Source organism: Dama dama, chromosome 7 (genome assembly GCF_033118175.1).
Source record: "Dama dama isolate Ldn47 chromosome 7, ASM3311817v1, whole genome shotgun sequence".
NCBI classification, from domain to species: Eukaryota; Metazoa; Chordata; class Mammalia; order Artiodactyla; family Cervidae; genus Dama; species Dama dama.
Window position 1 is genome coordinate 33,172,339 of NC_083687.1, and position 12,145 is coordinate 33,184,483.

Below are 12,145 nucleotides of genomic sequence, written 5' to 3' on the forward strand. Positions count from 1 at the left end.
ACTACTTTTGTTTTTGGTTTGCAGAGAATCCAGATCTAAGGATGTAGCCATGGTTATATTCTCTTCTCCTATTAATATTTACCTTAGAAAAATAACTTGTACACCCTTGATCGAAATAGGAACTACGAAGTCAGAATAAAGGGAGGAATTTCCTGGGACACACAATCCATCGTGACCTTGGGTCCACTGACGGAGTTTGTTTTTTAAGCCAGACAGAAAGCAGATCTTAGGGGACATTTGTACGAACTCTGGAGAATCTGTTTCTGGGGCTAGCAGAGTCAACCGGTGGAAAACTTAGGAGTGAGGGAATTGGCAGTAACTGTTGGGATGGCCAAAAGCAGAGTCTCATTGGTTGAGAAACTTGAATTGCCCTTCTGGATGCACCTGCAATTTCCTTCGTGTCCCCGGTTTCCGTAGATATGATTTCAGTGTGAAACTCTTGCCCAATACTGAACACAGGTACAAATCACAGTGGCCACGAGTTACGAATTACTTTCAGATATTAAAGTGAGTGAGGGAGCCATCCTTATCTAACTCGGTGGGGAATTAGCTCAAATGGTAGAGCGCTCGCTTAGCATGCGAGAGGTAGTGGGATCGATGCCCATATTCTCCAGCTTTATGTTCCACCTACGCTTTGGCCTTTATTCCCATACTTCTAAAAATACTAAACACCTTGCTTAAACATTACCACTTAAAGAAGCAATTCAGTAACATTGATGATCTCTCCTTTGTCTTCAATGATAGGGTAGGCAAGTTTGGATTCTTTGGGTTTTCTCTCCGTTTTTGAAGATTGTCTCTACCAGGTGATTTACACATCTACATTCCAGTTATTTATACGTTAATGTTACATTTTTATTCTCAGAGTCTATTTCCCACATGTCTGACCTCTTGAAGGTAATCTCACATTCTTACACTGAAACAAATGATTTCCACTTTTTTAAAAAACTTGGGATAATTGCTTTATGTACTTCTTAATAAGACTGTGAAGAACTAAAGAATATGTAAGTATGTTTGAGGTTTTGGGGGTTTTTTTTGTTTTGTTTCTTAGCGTTCATTCTTCCTCTTCTGAAGTCATCTGGTTGTTTTTACGGAGGTGGTTGGGCTGCTGCTGGCACTGATACTGGAATATTGCCCAATATGGCTCAATTATGGGAGGGAAGCGCTTCCAGGTGGCGCTAGTGGTAAAGAGCCTACCTGCCAGTACAGGAGACTAAGAGACGCCGGTTCGATCCCTGGGTTGGGAAGATCCCCTGGAGGCGCGCACGCAACCAACTCCCCTATTCTTGCCTGGAGAATCCCCTGTACAGAGGAACCTGGAGGGCTGCAGTCTTATAGGGTTGCAAAGAGTCGGATACGACTGAAGAGAGTTAGCAGGCAAGCACAGCATGGGAGGGAAATCGCAGTGGAGAACTTGTTTGAATTGGAAGCTAGGGTTCCTTGGTGAAAAAATCCAGGACTATCTAATAAGCTTTGCATCCAAGGCCCAAGTTATCTTTGAAAAGAAAATTGGACCATTTTTCTTGTTCACTCTTCTGCCTTCAATTCGCTTTCAAAGAGCAAGGATGCTACCAGTTTCTAGCTGTTAATACTGGTGGTTGCCAACGTGTTATAGGCAGTGTCTCTCAAACCTAGTTCAATAAGCCTGGACTTCTCTGTCCTACATTAACTCTCTAGGTGGTTCACTCACCAAAGTTTGAGAATTGCTTACTTAAAGAATAAAAGTTCTGAAGCATGGGAAGGAACATGCAGAAGTTTCAGGCACAAAATCCTCAGACAACTCTTCCTTACTTAATATCTTCTATAGTTGGGGACTCTTCCGTAGGTATTCTGAATCACATTTTTCAGACGGGGTAGAAGTGTGGTTAACATATTTTAATGAAATTGGCATAAAATTAACAATTATTTTCTATTGTTAAGAGAACTCAACCTCGAGCTCATTCTCAAATTGAGTAAAAATTCTATCAGTTTTCCCCTTGTCTATTAATTTTGTAAAAACTTCTATTCTGCAGTGGTTCTCAAATCTTGCCACACGTTCAAATTACCTGGGAGCTTTTAAAACTACCAATGTCTAGGTCCCACCGCCAAAGTGGCATAAGTATAGGCGTTTTGTAAAATATTCCCAGGTGATTCCGACACCCACCCACATTTCCCAGCCAGTAATAAGAATCACCTTTCTTTGCATAAGTAAACCTAGAAGGGCAGGTAGTATCTCAGAATTTCATCCCTCCCCTGGGGGTTGTAGTAGAGCATCCAGCCGGAAAGAATAGAGCAAGTTCCGGGAGTTGGTGACGGACAGTGAAGCCTGGCTTGCCGCAGTCCAAGAGGTCGCAGAGTTGGACTCGACTGAGCGATTGAACTGAGGGCTCTAGTAACATCAGGGGGCGCTCGTGCTCCACCAGTGACTAACTATTGGTGAGCGTTGTTCTAGCAGGCCGCCGCCCCGCTCCCCACCCCCCCCGCCCCGCCCCCCGCCCCGGTTCTTCTCGCCCGGGTCTTCGGATCCCGAGGGGTGTGGCGAAGACTTGGCACTGGATCCCTTGATCCCTGGGTCGGGAAGACCCCCTGGAGAAGGAAATGGCAACTCACTCCAGCATTCTTGTCTAGGTAATCCCGTGGACAGAGGAGCCTGGCGGTCCACAGTCCCTGGGGTCCCAAGAGTCGGACATAATTTAGCGACTAGACCACCAACACTGATCCCCCTGGTCGGGGTTCCGAACTTCTCTGCGGGTGCACCCCGCAGAGAAGCACCCCGACAATGGTGCTGAAGTTTGATCGTGCGTGTTAGAAATTGTTACGGAGAACAATAGTTTAAAGAAACATATTCCCTGCCCACACGTGAGCCTTCAACAGATGCACAGCAAGTATTTATATAACTGACAAAGGCCTTAAGGTTGGGGATTTAATTTGAAACCACACAAAACGTGAATTCCTTCGAGCCGGATTCGAACCAGCGACCTAAGGATGTCTATGACTTTTCATGCTACAGTCCTCCGCTCTACCAACTGAGCTATCGAAGGAAGTACGTTCCGCAGCTAACCCGCAGAGGATGCCATCGCTGCATAGGGTTGGGCGATTATTGGTGTTTGCTGTATTGTTCACCCATGCTGTTGATAAATACGCTCTGGTGGTCTCCACGTTTTCTTTCTGTTTAAAAATAACCTAGCACTCCTTCACGGGCGACTGGCCTGGGTCAAGGTGAAAACGGTAGCACCCACTGGTTTGCAAAAAGAAACAATGAGGCATGAGGAACTAACAATAATTTAGCAATGATTGTCTTTTACTGTGATGAATGACTTTAAATAACCAGTCTTAGAATTTGAAGTACTTTAATCTGCAATTTTAACAGATAATTAATAGAAGGAGGAGAAGGAAGAAAACAAGTACCGGTTTAAACTCTTCAAACCATACTAAGACTTCTTTAATTGACATTAGTCCTTGTAGATAAATCAGACTATCATACTAATTCTAAACTCAGAAAACAATCTGTCCATGGGGAGTTAAAATAATATTTTAAAACTAACTCAAGGTAGAAAGTACTGTCATTCAAATACTAGTTAATCTTGCAAAGTGTGAGTCTAGACTAATTTTCTGTGACAATCTGACCCTCAAAATGGCTATTACTCTCTCCTAAATGAAATCCACTTGAGGTGGCAACCGACATGAGGAAAGTGCTTTGGTCTCTACGTTCCACTAAAAATCATTACATTGTCATACTGTTAGGGGAAGCACACTAATTAAAACCGCCCACCCTGGCCAGGCACCATAGTAACTATTTGCATGAGTTGTTTTATGACAGGAGGTTCTGGTAAGAGAGACAACTAATAAGCCTCCACCAACCGGAAGAGTTCGGGAAAGGTCAAAAGGAGACACCACATGTCCGACCACCTCCAGGAATCCTCCTCTCTGGCATCCATCTTGGCTGAACAAGGCGTGCACCACCAGGAAGGACTCTGAGTCAGACAACCCGGAAACTATGATGGCGCTGTAACACTGATTTCTCTAAGAGCTATACCGCGGTCAGTGTGAGACCTGAGAGCTATAACACGGTCTGTCCAAGACCCGAGAGCTGTGACACGCCGAGGGGGGCTTTAATGTCCGTCACTCCAAATCTTTGTTCTGAGGAAACAAAACCGGAGGAGCATACACTGGCCTGACAGCACCATAAAACTCGAGACTGCGAGCCCTGTGACAGAGCAGTTCTCCTGGGTTCCCTTACCCTCCTGCTCTCCACCCTGGTCCCCTTTCCCAGTAAATGCTCTTGCTTTATCAGCACATGTGTCTCCTTGGACAATTCATTTTCGAGTGTTAGACAAGAGCCCAATTTTGGGCCCTGGAAGGGGTCCCCCTTCCTGCAACAAACTAACAGCCCAATTTCGGGCCCTGGAAGAGGTCCCCCTTCCTGCAACACTGAGACTAGCGTTCACTCTTCCATGGCACAAATATTTGCTGTTTGTTTGTCAGTTTCTGAATAGGTGTTAGGGAAATTTAAATGGAGGCAGTCTTATTCAAGCTTCAGAAGCAGGATAGCAGGCCTCTGAACAGTTTCTAACCTGCCTGGACCTTGCTGGGATTACGAGCCTGCCTGCAAGGGTAGCAAGTCAGGGGGTACTTTAGACAAGAGAGGGAGCAAGTCTTGAAATCCTTGAGCCCCTGCAGGTCTGGCCAACCATGCCTGGGGTTTAACCTATGACTGGCAAGATAAAACAAAAAGCATTGTAATAATGTAAGAGTAAAACCAGAGCTGCTTTTTTGCAGCCTGGGATTACAAGTTCAGTTCAGTTCTGTCGCTCAATCGTGTCCGACTCTTTGTGACCCCATGGACTGCAGCCCGGGAGACACTGGGAGACCCCGGAAGCCGGAAGACAACAGGCTTCCCTGTCCATCACCAACTCCCGGAGCTTGCTCAAACTCACGCCCATCGAATAGGTGATGCCATCCAACCATCTCATCTTCTGTCATCCCCTTCTCCTCCCGTCTTCTATCTTTCCCAGCATCAGGGCCTTCTCCAAATGTTAGGTAGTTAGAACAGGAAAAAGGAGTTCAAAACTGTGGTGGCTAGAAGATAAAGGAAAAAGCCCGCGAAAATGAAACAAAAGAAAATCTGTGGACCGGAGTGAGAACCTCTGGTGAAACAAACAGTCCTCCTGGCTAGCCCAATTTACAGAGGGCAGGCTCAGGGGGAAGGAGATAAAATTTATAAAAAGAGGAAGCCAAGAAGCATGGAGGCCTCCCTTTTGGGGTAGGCCCGCTCTCATGCCTCGAGGGTGTATTATACTTTGCTCCCCGAATAAAACTAAGTTGTAACTGAGCTGAAACACTGATCCTCCCTGGCAAATCTTTGTTGCCTGCAAGACAGAACCGAGGAAATTACACACTCCCCTGACACAATGAGTCAGTTCTTCGCATCAAGTGGCCAAAAGTATTGGAGCTTCAGCTTCAGCATCAGTCCTTCAATGAATATTCCGGACTGATTTCCTTTAGGATGGACTGGTTCTATCTCCTTGATCTCCAAGGGACTCTTAAAGAGTCTTCTCCAACACCACAGTTCAAAAGCATCAATTCTTCCACGCTCAGCTTTCTTTATGGTCCAACTCTCACATCCATACATGACTACTGGAAAAACCATGGCTTTGATTAGATGGACCTTTGTTGGCAAGTGGAGCCTCCAAAGCTGCTATTTGAAGTCTCTCGGGTGAGAAGGACGCATTGCCTGGGACACTTTCGCAACTGGGACTCCAGATTGCTGTCATTTGGGACTTCCCAGTGCTGTCCAAGTGAGGATGTAGGTTGTCCCCTTTTGATGATATATATGCTGTTGAAGGAGGAAATAGAGCAGGCTCTATCTTGAAAGCAGGACTCTTATCTTGGGCCAGACTGTGGACTTTGAGCTATATGCCCAGTATCTATGGAAACCACATACCAACTGGAAAACCAGGCCCCTGGAAGGAAGAGCCCCAGGGCTCTTCATCACCTAAAAGAATACCCTAATTATCTGTGTAACCAAATAGAATCATACATTCTATTATGCTTATTGGGGTATGATCACAGGCCTGTTGATAATTGTCCACTGTTAACTACCTAGGCATAAGGCGTATGATCTCGGGTTAACTTTGATTGTATCTTTCTTTTCCCTTTGTTCAGACTAGTTTCAGAGAACCTTATACACTTAGGGTATATAAGGTTTTCACAAAAACTGGTCGGGGTCCTTGGCTAAGAGGAGACTCTGCCTTGGGCCCGCCGGTGTAATAAACTGCGCTCCACTATCTGCATTGTCCTTCTGAGAGAGTTTGTTTCCCAGAACTCGTGGCTACAACACAGTTACTTCTCTATTGTTTCTATTTCTTTTCTTTTAAAAATTAAGTCAAATGATCTCTGTTATAAATTCAAATTGTTTATTTGTGTTTAATGAATGGTTTGTTTTGTTAATGAATCCTTCTAACCTAAAGCGAAAGTAAAACTTTCCACTAAACATTTAAAAGCAAGTTGCTAATCACTTAATCTGGTAGTTTACCCCCTCAAGTCTTCATAAAACTGAAACATCTGTTTTGAGAGGGGCTAATCTGAATGTTTTAAATATGAAATTTATCTCCTCCCCAACCCCAACTGACGGAATAAGTTATCCTATTTTATAGATGTACTTAGTACTATCCATTTTGTAAAAGTGAGTATCCATTCCTTCCTTTCTTTTCTACCACTCCACATTACAATACAGAAGATTAAGGCAGTTAAGACAGGCCTTAAGGAGCTTTCAGGAAAGAACAAGTAGTAGATTTGAGAGATTCTGTGAAGTGTGTGTATGTATGTGAATAACTTGAATTTTTGTAGGTCAAGAATCACGTCTGGTTCTTCCATATGTCGACTTAGAAAAAAATGGACATGAGAGTTGCGAGTTGTTTTATTTGGCACAAAATGAGGGCTGCAGCCTGAGATAACTCTGAGAAACTGCTCCAAAGAGGTTGGGGAGAAGGTCAGTATATATATGATTTTGGTAAGGAGGAAGTACATGCAATCAAACACAGATTCTTTTTTTACAGAAAGTTTCTGCTGGTCTCGTGAAGCTTCTGTTACTCATGAAGAGCAGTCATCACCGTGAAGGATTTTAGTGCTGTTCTAGATTTGAGGAGATGCTAGAATTGGGTTCCTAAAATCACCTCCTGATAATATCTGACTGTTGGAAGACCTGTCCTACCAGTTTTCCTGGAGCACAGACTGCCTCATTTCTGCACTCCCCCCGGAACTCCTTTCAGGGGGTGTTGAAGGTCAGCAGCTGTAGCAGCACATGATTTAATTCTTGTAGAGTTAGATGGCAAGCACCCATGGCAAGTGCCAATTTGTAGTTGAGACATATGTTACCGAGTCCAAACTCGCTCTGCTCCCTGCAGACCAATTAACGGAGAAACCAGGTGTTGAGGCAAAGAATAGGACTTTATTCTGAAAGCTAGCTGATGGAGAAGGTGGCAGATTAATACTTCAAAAGAACCATCTTATCTGGGTCTGGATGCCACGTTCTTTTCTAGAACAGAGATGGGGGGTGTTGAGGAAGTAAAGTAAAAAGGGCCATCAGTCTTGCAAAACATCTCCAGGAATGGCCACCTTGTGGAAGGGATGTGTTCATTTCTTCTTTCTTGCAGCCATTCACAAGTAGGCAGCATCAGAGTATTTCTCTGTGAGCTGAACAAAGGCACCTGAGTTTGACAGTCAGGCACAGGGGCAGGGTTCTCTGAGGCAGACCATTATATATGATTATAATAACAAAAGCAACACAAAGCAAGTCAAAGAAACAGTTCCAAAAAGGAGTCAGAACTGTCTCTTCCCTGCAACAAACCTACTTTTCCATATATTTACACAATAAAGTATAACAATGTGAAAATGTTAAGAAACAGGAAAGTTTTGGAGTTCCTTTCTTTTTTGCCGTCATAAGTATTCTTAGATGCAGGTGGGAGGCGAATTTTGTATCTTACTATAACAGGAAAGAACAAATCTGACTCCATTTTAAACATATTTCTTTTACTTTAACCTTTGAACCCACATTCCTCAGTGGTAAAGAATCCGCTGGCCAAAGCAGGAGACTGCGGGTTCAATCCCTGGATGGAGAGGATGCCCTAGAGAAGAAAATGGCAACCCACTCCAGTATTCTTACCTAGGAAATCCCAAGGACAGAAGAGTCTGGAGTGTTACATTCCAAGAGGTCACAAAAGACTCAAAGACTTAGCGACTAAACACTTTAACCTTTGCATTCTATTAGCTTCACTATAAATTAATCACTAAAGGGATGTTGCCTAAGGATTAAAATATACGTAAAAGCCCTTCTCCAGGAACCATGCCTCCCAGGCCTGAGGGCTTGAGGTGAAAAATACCTTTGTTTAGCTTCCGGGGAAACACCCTGACCCAGCCCCCCTGTGAATGTATGCTGGAGAGAAAAAATTATCAAATCCCCTCCCAAAGAAAACAAGGAAATATTTGCAACAACTTACTGGGTTTTTTTGTTTGTTTTAACTTTATTGCCTCACCTTCCCCTCTGTTCCATAAAAGACACAAGCATCCAAGCCAGGCCAGAGGGTTCTTGAGGTCGTTTGACCACCATCTTCTGCAGTCGGTTGGCTTTGGGGATAAAGTCGCTATTTCTTTCCCCAACACCTCATCTCTCTATGGATTGACCTGTGTGGGATGAGAAGTAGGAGCTTGGACTTGATCACAAACTTTAGTGATGCCAGTCAGGGCCTTGCTGCTAGAGGCCAGCAGGTGGGTTGCCCAATTCTAGGATAAGGCCCTAGCAGCTGCAGGCACCACTCTGAGACTCTTCCCCTTCAAAATCCCCTGAAGCGGCATCAAACGCTTGCAGCAAGGAATCAACAAACTTCTAGGAACCGAAGAACTCGCTCTCGGTGAGTTGCTCTCGGTGGACAACGGGGAGCACCCTCGCCCACACAGCTGGGGCTTTTCCTCCACCAAGCCGGCCAATTTGTTTTGCGTTTGATTGAGATACCCTGTTGGAGAGGGCACTTGTTGGACTCTACCCGACTTGTAAACGGGTTTGTTTGCTTCTACTGTGTGTTCATTCTTATTGGGATGTGTGCTTTCAGGGATGGGATTTGTTTGTGCTTTGGGAGCTTTGTTGTTCTTGAACTTTTAAATATGGGAAATACTCCATCCGTCCCTAAGGAAAGCCTTTTGGGGTTTCTTTTTTTTTTTTTTTCTTTTGGGGTTTCTTAAATAAGTTGGCAAAATATAGCTGTGAACCTATGACTAAGAAAGAGATGATATCCTATTATGATAATGTGTGGTTCCAACATATATTAGGATCAGAAAAGGGACGACACCTGAAGGGCTCACTCAGTTACTATGCAGTCTGGCAGTTGGAATTGTTTTGTGAAAGGGCAAGGGAAAAGGGTGAGATTCCCTATGCACACCATTGATGCTATTGCATCGAGGAAAAGAACTCAGATGACTGCAGTGCAGTGGTCTGAAAGGAAATTCAAGAGAAAATCTGTTGTATGAAAGGGAGCGGGAGAAAATGAGAGTGAGGGCATGTTATGTCACACCTTAAATCCCACTCTGGCTAATACGGCTCTCCTATCTGACCATGTGACTGTTCAGATCGCTCCCATGCCTCGGACCTACTCACTCCTTCCACCTCTTCATCTTTTCCCTACTTACGGGGAACGATTAGAAGTTTCTATGTTAATCCCTGGGGTACAGGCACTTAGTTTCATATCACCATCTAAGGCCCCACAGGGCACTCAGTTTGGACCAGGAGCCACTTTCAAAACAGGGCAATGTCTCTTGAGCGGATATCCTGTAGGAGGCTTTAAGGCAAAAGGCCAACCAGCCGGATGTCTATAGATGCACAATCAATTCTCAGCTTCAGATTTAACTGGAAAAACCATAACCCTCCTTACCGAGAGGACCCACACCGCCTGACTGAACTCTTCACTTCTGTCTTTGCCATTCACCATGACTCTTGGGCGGACATTCACATCCTTATGAATTTGATGGTGACTGAGATTAAAAGGAAGATGGTCATTGACAAAGCTAGAGAGGAAGCACACCAGCTTCATCTAGCAGACCCAGATGGAACTCCAGAAGCAAATCAGGTAGTCCCTACCACTGAGCCTCACTGGGATCCTAAAAACGGAGACATGCCACATCTAGAGCATTACAGAAAGTGTATCTTAGCACGTACCTAAGCAAAAGAGCTTAAACAAAATTCTGGAGATACCAATAAAACCCAGTGAAGATCCCATTAGAATTTCTAGAAAGAATTTATCAAGCTTATGGGTGCTACACTGATGGAGACCCTAAGGCCCCTGAGAATATGATGTTAAACATGACCTTCATTGGGCAAAGTGCACCAGATATAAGAAGAATGCTACAAAAGTTAGATGCTGCATTTGGAATGAACCCTTCTCAATTAGCAGATGTGGCTTTTAAAGTGTTCAACAACAGGGAACAACGACAGAAAAGAAGATGCAAATCGGCTGGCAGGGGCCCTGGATTCCTGGAAGGCAAGTAACTAGAGGAGAGGTAAGCCACAATTGAGAGAGGAACCATTCACTTACTATAAGGAGAAAAGGAATTGAAAAAAAGATTGCCCTAGACTAAAAAATAAGAAGGAAAACAAGAAAACAAAGATAGGAGCCACTCAGATGGTTGAAAGAGAGGAATATTAATGAATGAACAGGACCAGGGGCTCCATTGGACTTGAGGCCCAATTCTAATTTCCCCACATTCCTGAGTAAAATTGACTGGCAAATGAGTTGATAAGACTTTTGATACATGCAGGTGCAACATACTCTGTAGAAAACACCAAGGTGGCACCAAAAAACATCTCAATTCATCCTGCTCATGGGAGTCTCTGGAGAAGTACAAAATTGTAGACCCATGTATTCACAAAATTGTGATTGTGTCTGACTTTACTTTTCTTCCAGAGACTGTCTTCCCAAGTTCAGATCTAACATGTTCTTGTAGGCAGCCTCTTAAATTACTGACCTCTGGCTTTTCTTTGATATCTGGCTCAATCCAGGATCAGTTAAACTGTAGTCATGAACAGAAAGTCTGGACTCTGCTTTTAGATTATCTGTCCTAAGAAAAAGCCACTTAAGTTTTTTTTTTTAGTTATTTTGATAGGTGGGATTTATTAAACAATGTTATATGTATAAAATATTGTGCTAAGTATTCTAGAGGTGATGCAACTAAATTATTCTTTCAACAAATATGTGACAGCTTACTATGTATCAAATTCCTGAATTCCAAAATGTTATAATGTGTTTTTTTTCTTTTGTACCCCCACAGTGTGTCTGTATTTGGAATAAGGAAGTAATTAAAGTCTGATTGGTGTTCTTGAAAGAAGAGACATTCAGGAAGCTCATTCCCTGTTTCTGCCTTTGAGGACACAGCAAGAAGACAGCCCTTTATAAAGTGCTCACCAGTAATTGAATCAGCTAGTGCCTTAATCTTGTACTTCTCAGCCTCCAGAACTGCAAGAAAATAAAATTTTTTTAATTTAAGCTACCCAGTCTGTGGTATTTTGTTCTGGCAGCCCAAGTAGAGTAAGAAACCAGCAGGAACCTATGCTCTTTTTAACGACCTTCCTTTGCAGTTGAAGTGTTAGGTCTAAGGTTAGCTTGTGTTCTGGACCAAGTTCAGGGATGGTCTTGGCCTTGGAGATGTTTGCATGGGTCTTGGGTTCAGAAATTCACTTTTTAAGTAGGTCAACTCAATTTTAACAAGATAGCCCAATGGCCATAAGACTGGGAAAAGGCAATCTGTTCTAAGCAACACAAAAAATTGTTTATACACCAGAAGTCCATTAAGGTAATTGACAACAGGACATATGACTTATTAACACCAATAATATTTGTTCCTCTGTGTAGGACATCCCTTTATAGTTTTTATCATACCAGGAAACCAAAACATTAAGCAGAGGCTACTGAGTGAGCAAAGGGAAATCATCCTTTACAATAAGACTTAGGGTTTGATATCCACAACATGTGGTCTGTAAATGTTCAATGAGTGTTCTCTCTAGTAAATAAAATGTTCATATAAATCAGAAACAGGGTCTCAGTTCCCTTGATTTTAGTGGATAAATACTGGTAATTTCTTAACTCTATTTCTGTCACTGTCACCTATTTTTTAAAAGTCACTT

The 12,145-nt window shown here is 43.3% G+C and overlaps 2 non-coding genes across 2 annotated transcripts; one reads left to right on the forward strand and one right to left on the reverse strand.

Annotated features, from left to right (window-relative positions):
- Nucleotides 1-540: 540 nt before the first annotated feature.
- Nucleotides 541-613, forward strand: TRNAA-AGC (transfer RNA alanine (anticodon AGC)). Its single transcript has one exon. It is a non-coding gene; the product is annotated as a tRNA-Ala (tRNA).
- Nucleotides 614-2,927: 2,314 nt separating this feature from the next.
- TRNAY-GUA (transfer RNA tyrosine (anticodon GUA)) lies at nt 2,928-3,017 on the reverse strand. The gene is given in 2 exon segments: nt 2,928-2,963; nt 2,981-3,017. It is a non-coding gene; the product is annotated as a tRNA-Tyr (tRNA).
- Nucleotides 3,018-12,145: the final 9,128 nt, after the last annotated feature.